This window comes from Pogona vitticeps, chromosome 12, assembly GCF_051106095.1.
Source record: "Pogona vitticeps strain Pit_001003342236 chromosome 12, PviZW2.1, whole genome shotgun sequence".
Classification (NCBI taxonomy): domain Eukaryota; kingdom Metazoa; phylum Chordata; class Lepidosauria; order Squamata; family Agamidae; genus Pogona; species Pogona vitticeps.
Genome location: NC_135794.1, coordinates 5,253,270 through 5,269,658, shown reverse-complemented (window position 1 = coordinate 5,269,658; position 16,389 = coordinate 5,253,270). Strand labels below are relative to the sequence as shown.

General features: G+C 43.0%; 1 protein-coding gene across 4 annotated transcripts in view; it reads right to left on the bottom strand.

Annotated features, from left to right (window-relative positions):
• Positions 1-16,389, bottom strand: part of SCAPER (S-phase cyclin A associated protein in the ER) — a 146,415-nt gene that overhangs the window by 64,014 nt on the left and 66,012 nt on the right. The window lies entirely within an intron of this gene.

Genomic DNA, 16,389 nt, shown 5'->3' with positions numbered 1-16,389 from the left:
TAAAAAGAAAAAAATCAAGGATGCCATCAGAAAAGTAGAAATTGGCTTGGTGGCATTGGTGAGGAAACTTTCTTTAATTTAAAAAAATGTACCATATATTTCTATAATCAAACAATCACAAAAGCATGTGAGGAGATTCCATATTCAGAACAGATCATTCCATAGATTAACTATATCTGAAATCAATCAATCAATCAATCAATCAATCAATCAATCAATCAATCAATCAATCAATCAATCAATCAATCAATCAATCAATCAATCAATCAATCAGCAGTTCAGTGACACCATATTCCTGGTTTATGTACTTAATTGCCTTTAGAGACGGGCCCCAGCCCACTGGCAGAGCAACTGATCTGCATATGGTTCTGAGTTCAATCCATTTTTTAAAAAAAGCATAATGAGGCATGTTTGAATTATGAAAGATATCTCCCAGAGATTGCAAAGAGCTGCCCATGTGTACATGTGCACACCCTTCCATCCCCTGGAGTCTTTTTCCCCTCTGGGAGAGAAGGTACAGTTGTCTCTACATCCCAACTATTCTTTGACAGATCTAGAACCATTGTCCCTATCCTTGGATGACCCAGATGTTCTTGGGCTGCAATTCCCAGAAACTCTGGCCAGCTTAGCTGGTGGTGAAGACTTCTGGGAAGTGCAGTCCAAGAACACCTGGGTTACACAAGGTCGAGAACCACGGTTCTAGGACAATCTATACAAAACTGGTTGGGAAAGGTATTTGGTGTTGGTGGGGTGTAAGTGTCAGGGCACCTGGAGGCATCTCAGGTATCCCGTAAGTTGTTCACGTGCAGGTTAGATGCACAACTATTTTGGATGTTGCATATGCCAACCTCCTCTAACCCCTTCCTACTATTATTTTGAAAGTTTCATGAACAATAGCGTGGCAGCTAAATTCAAACATCAGTCCCCCAACTGGAGGAAACTCATTGAATGACTAGGAGTTATTTATATGCTGAGTAACCAAAGCCCTACTGACTCAATGGACCTACTCTAGGCCAGGGTTCACAACTGGATTTAGCCTTAAAAATCTCCCAGATTGAAAAAGGATCAATATATAAAGTGGAGAGAAGAGAGGAGGACTGGAGGCTTGTGGCAACGGGAAAAGATTTAATGACATCCTTGCCCGACTCATGCATTTTCGCCTGGTCTAATCCTACGGCACAGACTCAGAGCCCTTATTCTAAGTCCTACTGAGTTCAATTAAATGGACTCCCAGAGAAATGCATGTTTGTAGCATAAGCAATACTTGCAATGACTTGTACAGACAAATTAGCCAGCAAAGGGAGAGCGCGCAGGCACATTTCCAACCAGCAGGGAACACAACTGACATCTTTAAATACATCTGCAGGCTTTCAGTATTAAAAAAAAAGCACAACTCCTTTTCCTAAGACTGATACTCCTATGACTTGTAGGCACTAGCATTATTCTTGGCAGGGATCCAAGACGAGTGATGTTCTAAATAAAACCAGAACCACTCCCGTCATCACATACACACAAAACTAATTATCTGGCTTCTGTGCCAAGAAAGAAAGAAAAGGGGGGAGGCCAAGTTCTCTGCTTAAAATAAATGACAAAGCTGGTGTGTATTCAGGGATGCTTATTTTTACAGAGACAGACCAATCAGCAAACATGTTTCTTTGCATATTCTTGTTTGGGCATAATGACCTATTCATCCCTTCCCCACCCAACGAGTAAGGAGGAAACTGCCAAGACAAAAATGTGAAGGCACTTGTGTCTCTAGATTTGGAAATTGGGGGGGGGGCAGCAGGGGCACACAGCAAAACAAATGCAAAACGTCCTGCTTATATATCACCCCATAACACTGTAACCATTATCTGGGCAGTTTACAATTTAATTATGCATTGTATGCATTGCTCATCAGTTCCCCAGCCATCTAGGAACTCAATTTATGAACCTTGGAAGGATGGAAGCTTGAGTCAACTTTGAGTCGGCTACCTGTGTCCCCTGGGATTGAACTCAGGTTGTGGGCAGAGTCTCTACTGCAGTTCTGCAGTTTAACTACTGCTGGAGGCTCCCAGGTATCTGTGATGAGAACAGTTGCCTTGTTCTTCATTGTTGCATATAAATCTGTGAAAATTCTCAGTCATCAAGGGGTGGTTATCTGGAAGTTGAGCCATGACAACTGGACTTCTTTCTTGTTAGGTTGAAAAGTTTCGCTACTCATCCAAGTAGCTTCTTCAGTCTGAGGAGAGTTGGTAGGAGACCCCCGGATAGATCCTCCAACGTGGAGGGCCCTCCGGGGGCCAAACAGACCACCAAAAAGGTTCCAAAATGCCAAAAGCAAGAACAGAAGAGGACTTACATTAGGTATTTTGGGAAGTCCAATGGTATTTTAAAAATAAATCAACACTCCTGGTGATTACTTGGAGCAGGAAATTGGCATTTTAATTTATTTAGTTACTTATTTTGCAAAAAAAAAGGACGAAGGTGCAACAAATATAAGGGGATACAAGAGTTTAAGAGGGCTGCCGACTATATTCTGCTTTAGATTCTGCTCATAATTTATGGTGAGAGATTAATAGATGCATGGCATGAATGACAAAAGCTGGCTGATGTCTGGAACAGAATTTAAGTCCTGTGTAGCGCTGGATCCAATGAACACAATTATTTAGAAACTAACTACTCAAAGTTCCAAAGCCCTTAAAATTGTTTAGTTAATAAGTAACAATGTCAAGCATCCTAAGTAAGGCAATCACCCTTACACTGTTACATTGCATTCTAATTATTACATTATATTTTTAATGTAACTTAGCAACATCTTAAACAACTTCCAAAAATTTAAGAATTTGGAGTAACTTCGTTATGACTCAATATTTGTAACTCGTTGCTCTCAAACTCTGGAAAGATCAGACCTCATGAAGTCTCTTCTGTATTGATAAATAAACCACAATCCTTTTAAGCACTTAGCTGACTGAACTCAAGTCACCCTTACTTCTGAGTAAGCATACACAGGAGCACAGCCACAGTGCTGTAATCGCACATGCACTTAACTAGGGGTAAATCCCCTTGAAGTGACTGGAACTCGCTTCCCACTCATCTGGCATAACAAGGGAGTGTCGAATGCACCTTCTATTAGTCATTTGCAGTGGGCGAGCCTAATTCACAAGCACGCCACCTGTTTTCTCCTCCAGAATTCAGCAGCTTTTTTTTATACCTAACCATGGGCAGCAACCGAATTGCTGCCAGTGCGGCCCCCTCTGGTGGACAAGCGAGGAATCTGAAAAGCAGCAAATTCAACAAAAAACGTTTGCCGAACTTTCTGAGTGGCGAGATCGTTTTCTCAAAACCAAAGAGAAAGTGAGATCTCCAAACAGAGGAAAATCATTTCAGCTGCCCCACAAATAATGACCAAAGGGGTGATTACCATAGACATCATACCTTGGACGCCATGGGCTAAGATCCGACACTACCGTAAGAAAGGGCAAAGATCAGCATTGCTGCAGGATGGGAGTGAGACCTGTCCCAACAGGGCATGGGGGTGGATCAAATCTTTGGGTTCTTTGTTGTAGGGTGGGAGCAACTGACAACACCTGGTACCAACAATAGGAAGCTCTAACCACAAGCAAAAGGTGGCCAGGGATGGATGGATCGACTGACCTCCTTCCCTCCTTCCTTGGATCCACTACTTACTAGACTATCGCGTAACATCTGGAAAGAACATATTCTGATGACTCAAATACATATTATAGTCACACTGCATCAAATGCAAACAGAGGTTAACTCCTCCTATTAGGAAAAAGAAGATACTGTACAACTAATACGTAGGTATCATATAAAGATGCCGTTTCCTGTCATTTCTATAAAGCAAATGATGCACCCAATCATTGCATAAGAACATATATTCGTCGCACTGCATCTTATGAACGAATAATTTGGAAAATTAGTATGTGATGTGAATCTAGTTTGGGAATCTAGATGCTTCTTGGTGCCACAGGTTTCAATTTCCCTTTTCTATGCTTGAGTTTTTCTGCCCAGCAAAATATCCTCACTTTCTAACTAGGAAATCCTGTGTAGAATTCTTCAGCTCCACAGGATTCCTTATCAGCACCCAGATGGATTTTAACCTACTTCTTCCTGCACAAGTTTTAAGTCCAGCAGTCTTAGGCGGCATGTACCTGAGGCACTATCCTCCTCAGGATTTTTGCATGAGTTTGTTCTCCTTTTCAGACGGTTGTGTACCATCTCTTGAAGGACATAGTAACATCTGAAGTGGACCAGCATAAGAGCCTGAAACTGAAAAGGGGCACGTGGTTTACCTCTCTAGCTGCAGTGCCAGAGGATCGGAGTTCGATTCCCCCTCTGGGCCTCCTTGGCCGGGGCTGGACTTGATGATCTACAGGGTCCCTTCCAGCTCTGCCCTTCTAAGATTATTATTATTAAAAGGCTGGCACAAAGGAGTGCATCACTGTAAAACTTAAATCTTGAGCAGGAAACTGCTGGAAAGAGAGAGGGGAGGAAGCCTTCGTGTCCAGCATTTCTCCCCACTGTTTCTGTGGGTGTCCCAGAGGAAATTCCTCCTAGGACGTGTCCAAAAGCATCAGTATCAGAAACAGTGACTAATAGTCACTAGATCCTTAGATAGTACGTCTGTTTAGATGGGTGCTGTGATTCTCTCTCATTCACTGACCATGACTCTCCATCATCACACAGAGCAGCTTTTCCCAGCCTTTCTTTGAAAGAGCTGACACTGAACTTGGCCATTTCCCCAAGCGAAGCCTGTGCTTCATCTCTAATCTATGGCTCTTCTCCAAAGAGAACACATAAAGCTCTTTCAATATATGCCAGATGCTTGGTTCCAAACTTCCTTTATATTTTTTACAACTTCCAGAGGGATTACTGCATTAGTTTGAGATTGGGGGGGGGGGGGGAGAGAGAAGAGAGCCCTTCCGGCATCTTGAAGCCTATTGAGTTTTATTTGCTGGAGGCTCCCATGTTCTGCAGTCCGCTTCTTCAGATGCATCTTAAATGGGACCTGAAGATGCAGACAGCGGTCTATGAAAGCTTGAACCAAATATAACTGATAGCCCTTAAGATGCCACAAGATTCCTTGTTATCTTTATTTCCAAACAACGAAAATAAAAAGGGTTTTTTTTGGGGGGGGGGTTGTTTTTTTTTTATAAGCTCCAGATACTATACAAATCAAATAAATGAGAATTTGACTTCAGCATTAAGGTCTGAATGATGAAAGCAATTTAACCTTCACGGTAACCCCCCCCCCAACCTAACAACACCCTGCGTTGATGGGACGGTCCCGACAGCCCCGAACCCCTCCCTGCAGGCCTGACAATGTGCAGATTCTAATGTAAATAACTGAGCCGGACTCCAAATCGTGGAGCCCAGCCGTTCCCGACTGTCTCTCGGCTGTGATAAACACTGTCTGCCCACAGTCCCCCTGTATTTGAAAGCTACGACAAACATTAGACTGAAATGTAAATATCTGAGATCATGACTGGTGAAGCCGCAGCCGGCAGACGTATCGGAAACAATGAATGAAATCTTAAAATGCTGTTTGACAGTGTTTTTTTAAAAAATTTATTTTAAAAAGTCTTTTCAACATCAGTAGTTACTCTGGGATAGTGCCGAGTGTTGTTGTCCTTAAGTTCTTATAAAAATATGCCTTGCAGGTAATTGAAGTTCCTTAACAGTACAGACGGGACATGAATGTTTTAAGCTGAGAGAAGTGGGCATGTTTAAAAAAAAATGCTTTTCCTTTTCTCTACACTCACATCACTAGGATAAGAAGGTATCCGATTTCCTCTTATTTGAGCTGAGAATTGTGACGACAGTATGACCAAGAGGTCTGTTTTTGATCCGTGTCATCCACACATTTAACTGCTAATTGTTAAGACCCATTTCCCCACATTCATCTGTTGCTTTTTTTTAAAAAAAAAAACTCTGCCCAAGGGCTTTTACTTGAAGGTTTGAATACTTGAGGATTTTGCTCGGTTTGGGTTTTAAAGAAAACTAACATGACTTGTACTCTCTGAAATGCTATGAGGATGACAACTTCTGCAGATTTTGCTTTTGCAGATTTCCAGATTTTACATAAATGAATATACCCTTACAATTCATCATCATCATCATCTTAGAACTGCAGAGCTGGAAGGGACCCTATGGATCATCGAGTCCATGCCCTGTCAAGGAGGGCCTGTGGGGAATTGAACTCTCAATATCTGGCTTCTAAACCACTGAGCTATTTGGCAGTTCCCTTCCCTGTACTGGAAAAGTGAATGTAAAAGATGGAGACAGTTCCTGCATGTTAAAAGAAAAAGAAAAAATGGGTATCAAAGATATGGCCAGAATCCAGTTGGTGACTTACACATCCATAAGTTAAAATGTGTAAAGTCACTACAGCAAATTGTTGCTCATTAGTGAGGTGCTGGTCACATTATGAGATGCCTCCATCACCACACAACAGGTACATAAAGAGCAATGGGGTTAGTGCTTCATTGATCAGTGGGAATTCACTGTGATGAGGTATGCAATTTGACACAGGCATGCGGAAGTCATCAACAGGATTCCATCCAGTGTTTCTTTGTTCCTCCCTTTTTTCTAATGTCCTGTATCCTCAATTTTAGATTGTAACCTTGAGGATGGGCACTGCCACTTGTCACATGTATGGTAAGGCTCTCCTGCCACTTGTCACATGTATGGTAAGGCTCTCCTGGAACCTGTTTCACTAAAGGACAGGGCATGAACATATAAATTAAACCAACCAACCAGCTGCATACTATGTAACACTGTTGTTATACCATGCAGTTGGTTTATCTATTTCATAGGATCCTTCTACTCTCTTTCATTCATTCCACTTTTCTTTTCCCACCCTAGAGCTCAGAGCAGCACATGCCATTTCTTCATTTTATTTTTACAGCAATTGTGTGAAGTTGTTTAAGCTACAAGACGGTGGTTGGTCTAAGACCAGCCAAAGAGCTTTAACCGCTGAGTGGGAATCTGAACCTGGCCTCACAACCTTGAGTTTGCTCTTTCTTAATCAGCAAAGTTAAGAGATTAGGCAATGTTTGATATACACTGACCCATTCAAACCAACAGGATTTACACTGCAATGCTAAACAGGTTTACACAGAGTAAATCTCACGATGTTTGAGGTTGAAGTACACCGGGATAGGCTTACGATGCTTAGCCAGACTGTATTTCCAATCTGTTCTTCTGCCTGAACAAAACATTAAGAAGGGCCCGATTAATTCACTGTTTATTCAAGTGGTGCAACTTCAAAAAAAGAAATATATGTGGGTCAAGAACAATCATCATCTTAGAACTTCAGAGCTGGAAGGGACCCCATAGATCATCAAGTCCAGCTCCTAGCAAGGAGGCCCAGTGGGGGAATCGAACTCCCAACCTTTGGTGAAAGACCAAAGAGCTAAAACAACAGCAGCAGCAGCAGCAACAATGATCCGTCCAGGATTCACACTAGACTAATCTCTTCATCCACATTACATGCCATCAAGTCAATTCCAACTTATGGCCACACTACCCAGAGTTCTCTTGGTATTGATGACTCAGAAGTGGTTTAATATTCCCTTCTTCTAGGGTACATCTTGGGAGTGATCAACTTACTAGACAGCCTGGCTTTTCTCCCAGGAGGCAAAATAGGAATTGACCCCCCGGCCCTTGGCTCAACAGTCAGGTATTCCACCTCGCAGAGCTATCACTGGGCAACCGAAAGGTCACAAAAAAGAGTGCAAGCTTCCAAGATCACAAATCTCTTTGTCAGGCAAGATGTTACAAAAGCAGGATTTGGGGAGGGGGGGAGGGAGGGAGAAGGAGGAAAGGTTGGCCCTAAATCCTTGTAGTCTGCAAGGTGGCTTGAGATATAATAAAGCAGGAAGGAAAAGGTGAATGCCTTTGGACTACCATAGACCAGTCGTTCCCAACCTTGGTTTCCCAAATGTCCTTGGACTAGGTAAAGGTAAAAGTTCCCCTTGACAATTTTTGTCCTGTTGTGTTCGACTCTAGGGGGCGGTGCTCATCCCCGTTTCCAAGCCATAGAGCCAGTGTTTGTCCGAAGACAATCCTCCGTGGTCACATGGCCAGTGCGACTTAGACATGGAACACCGTTACCTTCCCACCGAGGTGGTCCCTATTGATCTACTCGCATTTGCATGCTTTCGAACCGCTAGGTTGGCGGGAGCTGGGACAAGCGACGGGCACTCACTCCATCGCGTGGATTCGATCTTACGACTGCTGGTCTTCTGACCCTGCAGCACTGGCTTCTGCGGTTTAGCTCACAGCGCCACCACGTCCCTTCGTCCTTGGACTACAACTCCCATAATTCCTGGTCAGCACAGTGAATGGTGAAGGCTTCTGGGAGTTGTTGTCCAAGAAGAACTAGGGACTCAAAAGTTTGGGAACCACTGCCTTAGACAACACAAGTTTTAAGAGCACTGTACTATGGTTTCGGGGACTGACGTAACAGGTCTACTTCTGCTTTCAGTCTGCTCGTTAGTCATAAATGACTTGAGTGCATGATCGCCAGGTACAATATTCCACAGCAAAAAAAGGGGGGACCTCAATGTGTAAGGCTGGATTACTTCTCCGGGATAAAAACAACAAAAACTGTTGTGACGTGCAAGTTTGAAAGGCTTTTACTCAGTGAGATGGAGCTCCTGCAATTGAACTCTTGTCGTCCCTTTGGGCAGGGTTTCATCCAGGTCTGTCATGAGCCAAGTTAAATCAATGTAAGCAGATCCCCCCACACACACACACACCAACAGCTCTTGTCGTTTCTCCTCTGTCGTCTCAAGGATCAAGGTCTTCCCCCCCCCCCCGCTTCTTTCGCACACCCTCTGGGGAAATTCAATTAACAGGGTCCGTCTCCTCCTCTCCGTCAATGAGTGATACGATCAAGATCCTTTTCACCCGCCCCTGACAAGCAAGATGTGTCCACTGATTTCTCCGCTGGCAACTTAACAAGAGAATTACTGCCCACTTCTATAAATGACTGTATATGATCTGTGTCATAAACAGCATGACAGCTGCTGAAATCAATCTTTCGTGACCCTATTGATTAGGACACTCAGAAATAATGAGACTTCACTGGTGGCAGAATAATACTTAGGGGGGAAAGGAGGGAGAACGTCTGGCTTATTTGTCTTTCCTTTGCCCTTTCTTTGCTGGGCAAGCCACAGAAAAGACAGACAATTTCTCCTTTTTTTTAATGTTGACAAACATTACTTCTTTGATTAGGAAAGCATATATATACACTGTAAATATAATATATGCAATCTTAGAACTGCCGAGCTGGAAGGGACCCTATGGATCGAGTCATGCCCCTGTCAAGGAGACACTCTGTGTGTGTGTGTCTGTGTGTCTGTGTGTGTGTGTTTAGAAGCAGAAAAGGTCAGAAAAACAACAGATAAAAGGGAGTGAGGAAAGAGGAACAGCAAGTGAGAACTTACTCTTAACTGCCTCCCTCCAGACATTTTGGATGACAGCTCCCATCATCCCCAGCCAGCAACGCAAAGGTTGTAGGCTAACCCACGTGGACGAGAACAAGTTGGGAGAAAGCCAATAAACAATAGCGTGGTTGTCTCTTGTTTGTTGTAAAGAGGAAGGATCCACACGAACATCACAACGAACACCTACCCTTTCGCCCCATAATTTTCAGAAGCCAAGTTGGAACTCCCTAAAGGCAGGTATCAGGATATTCCATCCAAAACGACACGGCCGAAGACTCTGCCGTGCCCCGTGTGTGCAAACGGCTCAAATCCACAGTTTTCTGGGTTGGGTGAAATATAAAACTAGAGCTAATGGAAAACTTTCTGGTTTGTCTCTCTTGCACAAAGACAGAATGAAAGGGCTGGGTGTGCGAATGAAAGGCTCACTCATAGGTCAGATTTATTAAGCATTCATTAAGAAATAGTTAGGGAACAGTCAGTAAATATTGGTGTTTCTTTGGCCATTACATGCAAGGACAATGTAACATGGCTGCTTTATTCCCGTATCTATGTACTTCATGGCTGGCTAAACAGCTCAATGGTTTAGGCATCTGGCTGCAGAGCCAGAGGTTGGGAGTTTGATTCCCCCACTGTGTTTCCAGGGAAAAGCCAGCCTGGGTAGCCTTGGGCAAGATGCACACTCCCAGGGCACCCCAGGAGAAGGGAAGGGTGAACCACTTCTGAATAGTCTATACCTAAAAAACCCTAAAAATAGTTGCCATCAGTCAGAATTGACTTGATGACACATGATTATTATTATACTCCATGATTCCACATGGGTAAAACATTTCCCACTAGAAGTCAAAGAAACGTCTCGGTAACTTATCCTTCCTGGTGGCCTACTGATTGCGGAAGGAAGAAATGCACCTCATTTCTCTGTCTTGCACAGCTGACAGTTTATTTCCTTTCTTATTATATTAAAGTGGTTGGTTTTGGCAATGTCAGTGAATGCAAGAAAAATAACAGGCACTTTTCCCCCCCAAAAAACAAAATGCAAAGCACTGTTTTAATGCCACTCCCAAGCAGCAGGGGTAAAGGGAGTCAGACATTCATCATCGGAGCTTCCTTAGCAGCACCAACTATTTTGGGCATTCACAATAACAATGAAGAGCACAAACATTTCAAAGAGGGGAGCCCAGTTACTTTGGCACACCAAAAGGAACGGAGAGTCTTGTGCCTCCTCAAAGCACGGGTCATGCTGGCTTTTCCATTTCGTTCGTCAATCCACTTGGCAAAGCCACAGCTTCATCCATCAAACGATCCCTTTGGCTCCCATATTCGGCCACTAAAACAGCCTTAATCGAAGTCCAACAGCATTTCGCTAAAACGCTAGGAGCCACACGACCCCGGTTCACAGGCTGCAAACTTCTTTTTTGGCATGAGTTTGTATGGGCTGCAGCTGACTTCATTAGACGCAACTCACGAAGTGGGGTGTGGTCCATGAGAGTTGATGCTGAGCAAAACTTGCCCATAAAGATGATAATTGTTCCAAACACTTTTCATCCATGGACCTGAACAACACCTGGGGATCTATCAGGGTACCTAAATCCTGCCTATTATTACAGAGCTTGTTCATTTTCCATGGAGACAATGTGTGTGTAATGTTGACCTTCAAGACACAGCTGGCCCATCTCTAGCTTTCTAATGGAAAAGAACATTCAGTTTGCTATGCCTTGGTAAGGTCAAGATGATCCACTTTAATTCAGACAGAGCAACTCTTGCACAGTACCCATGCCACTCCTAAATCTGGGCTGTGGTGGACGTTAACCTGTTTAAAGAACCTTGGTTGAGTGAACTGTCTTCTATGAGTTAAGGCAGATGCGCCAGCGGCTATGTACCTAAACAGAGATAGGCTGGGCATAGTTATCCATGTTCTGATAAGCTGGACAACTGCCATGCACTTCATAGCCATATGGAACTTGTTGCTTGAATGAGACACCTTGGCTATATTCTCAGTAAGCTAAAACGATCACCTTAGGCCTGTACAGAAACAATTCCAGTTAAGTTTCCAAGCTCAATCCAGAGAATAATCTTCACCTTTAAAGGACAACACAGGTTAAGAGCTGAATACCTGTTGGATTACCTTCTCTGACAAGAATCTGCCAGTCCCTAAGATTGTCACCTGAACCACTTTTCCAGACACCTCCGCCCCACGGTCCAAAGGATGGTGGATAGCAACCACAGAGTTTTATTGATGGCATCTTGCCTTCTGACTCCCTTTTTCAGGAGAGTCTGCCTTGGACCTTCTCCTCAAGAAGGATAAATCACGACACTGTTGTTTTTCTTGACCGTAAAGATCTGCTGATGTTCATACTGCTGAATATTTCTGTTGTTTTTTTAATTTATTCTGTAATTGGTGATTTGTTTAATTGGTTTTCAACTGCTAATTTGTTGAGTTTATGGATAATGAAATGAGGGGTCTAATCTTGCAAAATAAAGAAAAATAAATATAGTTCCACGAGAGCTATTAACATACACAACTCCCCGGACTGTTATTTTTGCTGTTTGGCAAACATCCTCTGCAGTAAAATGACTCACTACAAATTGGCGAAGAAAATTCAATAACGTTTGTTTAGGTTACCGTATTGCAGCACAATTAGCAATGGTTTGATTATAGGCAGAATGAGAAATACAACCTTCCCTCTTTATAAGTCCACCACTGGAAGACAGATACCTACTTGTGATAAGAGGGGGAGGGAACACACACATTTGATTAAACCACAGTCTTGCTCTTTAAAAAAAAAGAAGTACATGTTTATAACAGTTCCTGAGAAGAGTTATACCTATTATTCTATTAGCCGATGGAGATCAATGTTAACAGCAAGAATCTGTGCTTTCCTGTTAAAATATATACACACTCCTACCTTAAACGAAGCAATTAAGAACAGATATTTGTAATATTGTACATATGTTTGCTTTTCTTTATTCACCCTGAGGCTTAAGAAACAGTTCGTCTTCTGTGTACAATTTAAATGAGTTATAGTCAAACAGCGTCCTGTTATAAGGTCAGATCTATCACAATAAACCTTTCAGCTATAGAACCATCACAAACTGTTCAAAAGTAGTTTTTAAAATGTCATGATCCAAACAAATGGCAGCTTTAAAATTGTTTGTATATTCAATTGGTTTTAATATGTTCCTCCCCCCCCCCGCCCAGTCTTAACACTGTTTGAGGCAAAATGCAGAATCATGACACCCCAATGACAGGGGTAAATAAAACACTCCTAATAATAGCAAATCCAGAGGAGGGAAAGAAAATAATTTAAGAAGGCAACCACTTCTAAAGGCAACCATATTTATGCTGATATCTCGCACCTAAGGGTCAGTACTTAAAAGAATCTGTAGCAACAAGCAAATCCTGGTCCAGCCTCGATGAATGGAATTCGTATAATTTTCTAGATACTGTGACCACCTCTGTTCCTTTGTATTATGGACAAATGATTGTTTGTTTCCAGCCTGGAAGTTGAAAATCAGGACTGGATTGAGTTTTCTGTTCCCGTTGGAAGTGTTCCGTGGTTTATGCAAACGCTACTTTGCGTGTTAGATCGGGTGGCAAAGCCTGGTCTTCTCAGTTCAGGAAACAGGAAAGAGAAGGGAGTGCATCAGCCTGGCCTTTAAACCACACAAGGAAGGAATATAATCCTGTTCTGTAACTCTGCAGGCATAATGTAAAGGCCGTGGAAGGGGCAGGAAAAAAAATCACTGCAGGGCAGACGTGCTATTCACAAGGCACTTCCGCAGAACTGTGTGAACCACACAATCAGCTGTACAATCCAATTGCAGGAGGCAGACTCTCTGGGTGTAGTGGCGGCCACGGTTCCATAAGTGTAATGCTAGTTACACCAACATGAACAGAATCTCAACAGCTCCCACAGAACAGAATGGAGAAAATGTCTTTACAAGAATGAATGAATGAATGAATGAATGAATGAATGAATGAATGAATGAATGAAAATTGTCATTTGAAGATTTATGTAATTTGTGTTATTTTATTACTTGTCTTTGTTATATTGGAAGCCGCCTAGAGTGGTCGTATAGACCAGATGGGCGGGATACAAGTCGAATCAAATCAAACCAATCAATCAATCAATCAATGCAAGAAATGCTATCCAGTAACCTAAATCAGGAGAGGAGAAATTGTGCCCCCCAACTCATATTACTGGTCATCCCTGATCATTGGCAACATTGGCAGGGCCAACAGGAGTTATGGTCCAAAAATCTATAATGGGCTGTAGGATGAGCACCCTAGCCTAAAGGAACATGGAAAGCCAATACTTGGTTTGGTATTAGGGCTAACCCTACAGGCAAACACCTCACAGCTTTCCAGGTCTAGCAGAGATGCATCTTCGTGTACTTGAAGGCTGCACATGTTCTATAAAAAGATGATCAAAATACAGAAACACCCTCCCTGTGACATCCCACCCCACTTCAGGTCACTGAAGGAGAGGAATATACTGGTGCAGGAGAAGGTGACGCCCCCAGTGGGCAAACTGTGTGAAAGGGAATCACACACACAGGGAACTGTGCCCAGAAATGGACCCCAAGTTGAGATTTGTCACGATCGTCGCTTCCTAGATCCCATAAAACCAACTGGATGTGGGCAGGGGGACTCTTCTAAGAATTTTTTTTCAAACCCTGAAAACCACAGGGATTTGGGGGTGTATTGGGTCTTGCGTGGGAGGCCTCTGGGCCTGCCGAAATTGCCTACTCCCGACTGTGGTGTCATCTGGAGACTGGGCAGTATGGACAACCATGGAGCTGGCTAGCTCCCAAGTATGTCCTTCTCCCACGCAAATCTCTGGTACGAGACACATCCTTACCGTGTCCTCTTAGGAACGCAGTTCCACTGTGGTTTTTTTGCTGAACTCCAGCAGAGTTTTTTTCCCATTCCGTTCCATTCTTCCACAAGCCCTCCTATTTATTTTTCTTCCATTGCTCGTGGTATTTTGGATTCCACTGAACCCGAACCGGAGCAGGTTTTGCCAAGATCTGATATTATACTGCATTACACTCAGCAGCATGGATTAGGGAATATTCTACCTTTCTAACTTCCATCATCTTATACCGTTTGGCAGATAGGAACTTAAATTAGGGAGGGCCGGATGACTTGCTGCCGGCTTCAAGCAACTACGGAGCTGTATTTTCATTAAGCAAACAGGGTCAATAATGTGAGGGCAGGGGCGGAATTGTATGTCAAGTCTATCTGTTTAAATTCTGTTTACTTGCAGTAATAGCATACATATGTCTGAAAAGCAGCTGATAAGCTGCACGTAGCTTATGTTACTATGTCGTGATTTTTTTTTAAAAAAAATCCTCAGCATTAACTACATCTCTAAGCAATAACCAGAGAAGCTGTTTCATGTGAAACTGGAACAAGACGCAGTAGTTTTCGATTCTGAGTGTTTAAAGTGTTAAGGGTTTTCCCAACGTCAGATGAAATAGGAGAAATGCAAGATCAGTAAATCAGAGTTATACATAGGTAAGTATTGTGGGCTGCCCAGTCTCATGGTGACCCTTTTCAGGGTTTCCCAGGTAGAGAATAGACAGAAGTGGCTTCTCATTCCCTTCTTCTTGGGGGGGGGGGGATCCCTGGGACTGTGCAGCTGGCCCAAAGCCACCCAGGCTGGCTCTTCCCCCAGGAGGAGTGCAGTGGGGAATTGAACTCCCAACCTCTGTCTACGCAACCAGATACCGAAACCACTGAGCTATCTAGCCACAAGTACCATTTTTTTCACATATATGACCCCCCCCCAATGTATAAGACAACCCCCAATTTTGACTCTTGCCGGAGGCAGAGGAGCAGTCAATGGGTAGCTGCAAGGGGCGGCCCAGGGTGGCTGTGTCTCCTCCTCCTCCCGCCGCCCGATCGCCTCCTCCAGTGCCAGGGATCACCTCCGGCTCATGTCGTCATCTTGGCCCCTGCCTCTTGTCCCCAGCGGAGTGGCTCTGGAGGAGGCCATCCAGCGGCAGCAGGAGTCAATGGGCAGCTGCAAGAGGCGACCGAGCGCAGCTGCTCCTTCGCCTCCACCTCCTTCTGTGTATAAAAGAACCCTCAATTTTTCCTCTAATGATTTTAGGAAAATGTGTTGTTTTATACACGGAAAAATACGGTAATCTTTAAAATGCCCTCTCCTGTACAACGTCCCATTTCCCTAAAACTAAGAACAATGAGAAGGTTTTGCTTTATATTCCATCATCTTTTAAGCAGAGGGAGCAAAGAGCTAGGCATCAGAGGACAGACTACATAGGAAACTATCCTCTCAAAGATGACTCCCACCCCTATTTTTTTAAAGAGATACAGTTATGGGAGGGAGATATAAAGAGAGTTCTCTGCAGTTCTCATTTTAATTTATACTTTGGCATGTTTTATGCTTTTTTACAGAGCGTTTTGCTGTATATTCTTGCAGGTGTATAGCTAAAAACCAAAGACAAAATTAGCTTCCTTTCTTTTTACTATAACATAGTTTTAGAAAAAAAAACTGCTTGGAAAAAAAGAGGCTATTTATGTAGTGAGATACTGAGGGTGACACAGTTGGAAAGGCGAAATAGAAGCTTTAGAAACAGAACCACAAAATACATTCTGGAAATTCTGTTCTCTATGGAACAAATTTCTAACTTTCAGGTCCCAGAAAATGTTTCTTGAGTTCTTCAGAACATTTTGAAGAGCAGGTGGGGGAAAACCTATTTTGCAGGGGGATTCTTTTATTGCTGGAAAGTTCCTTGGAAAAAAAGAACATTCTTCTCTGACCCCAACCAATCAATTTTATAGGAGCCGACAGTGAAAATAAAACTTTTCTGTATGTATACAAGAGAAACAAATGGATCATGTTTGACCTCTTAGGAAATAAATTACTTCTGCTACATTTTGGAAAAATACCTTTTAACAATCTAACTC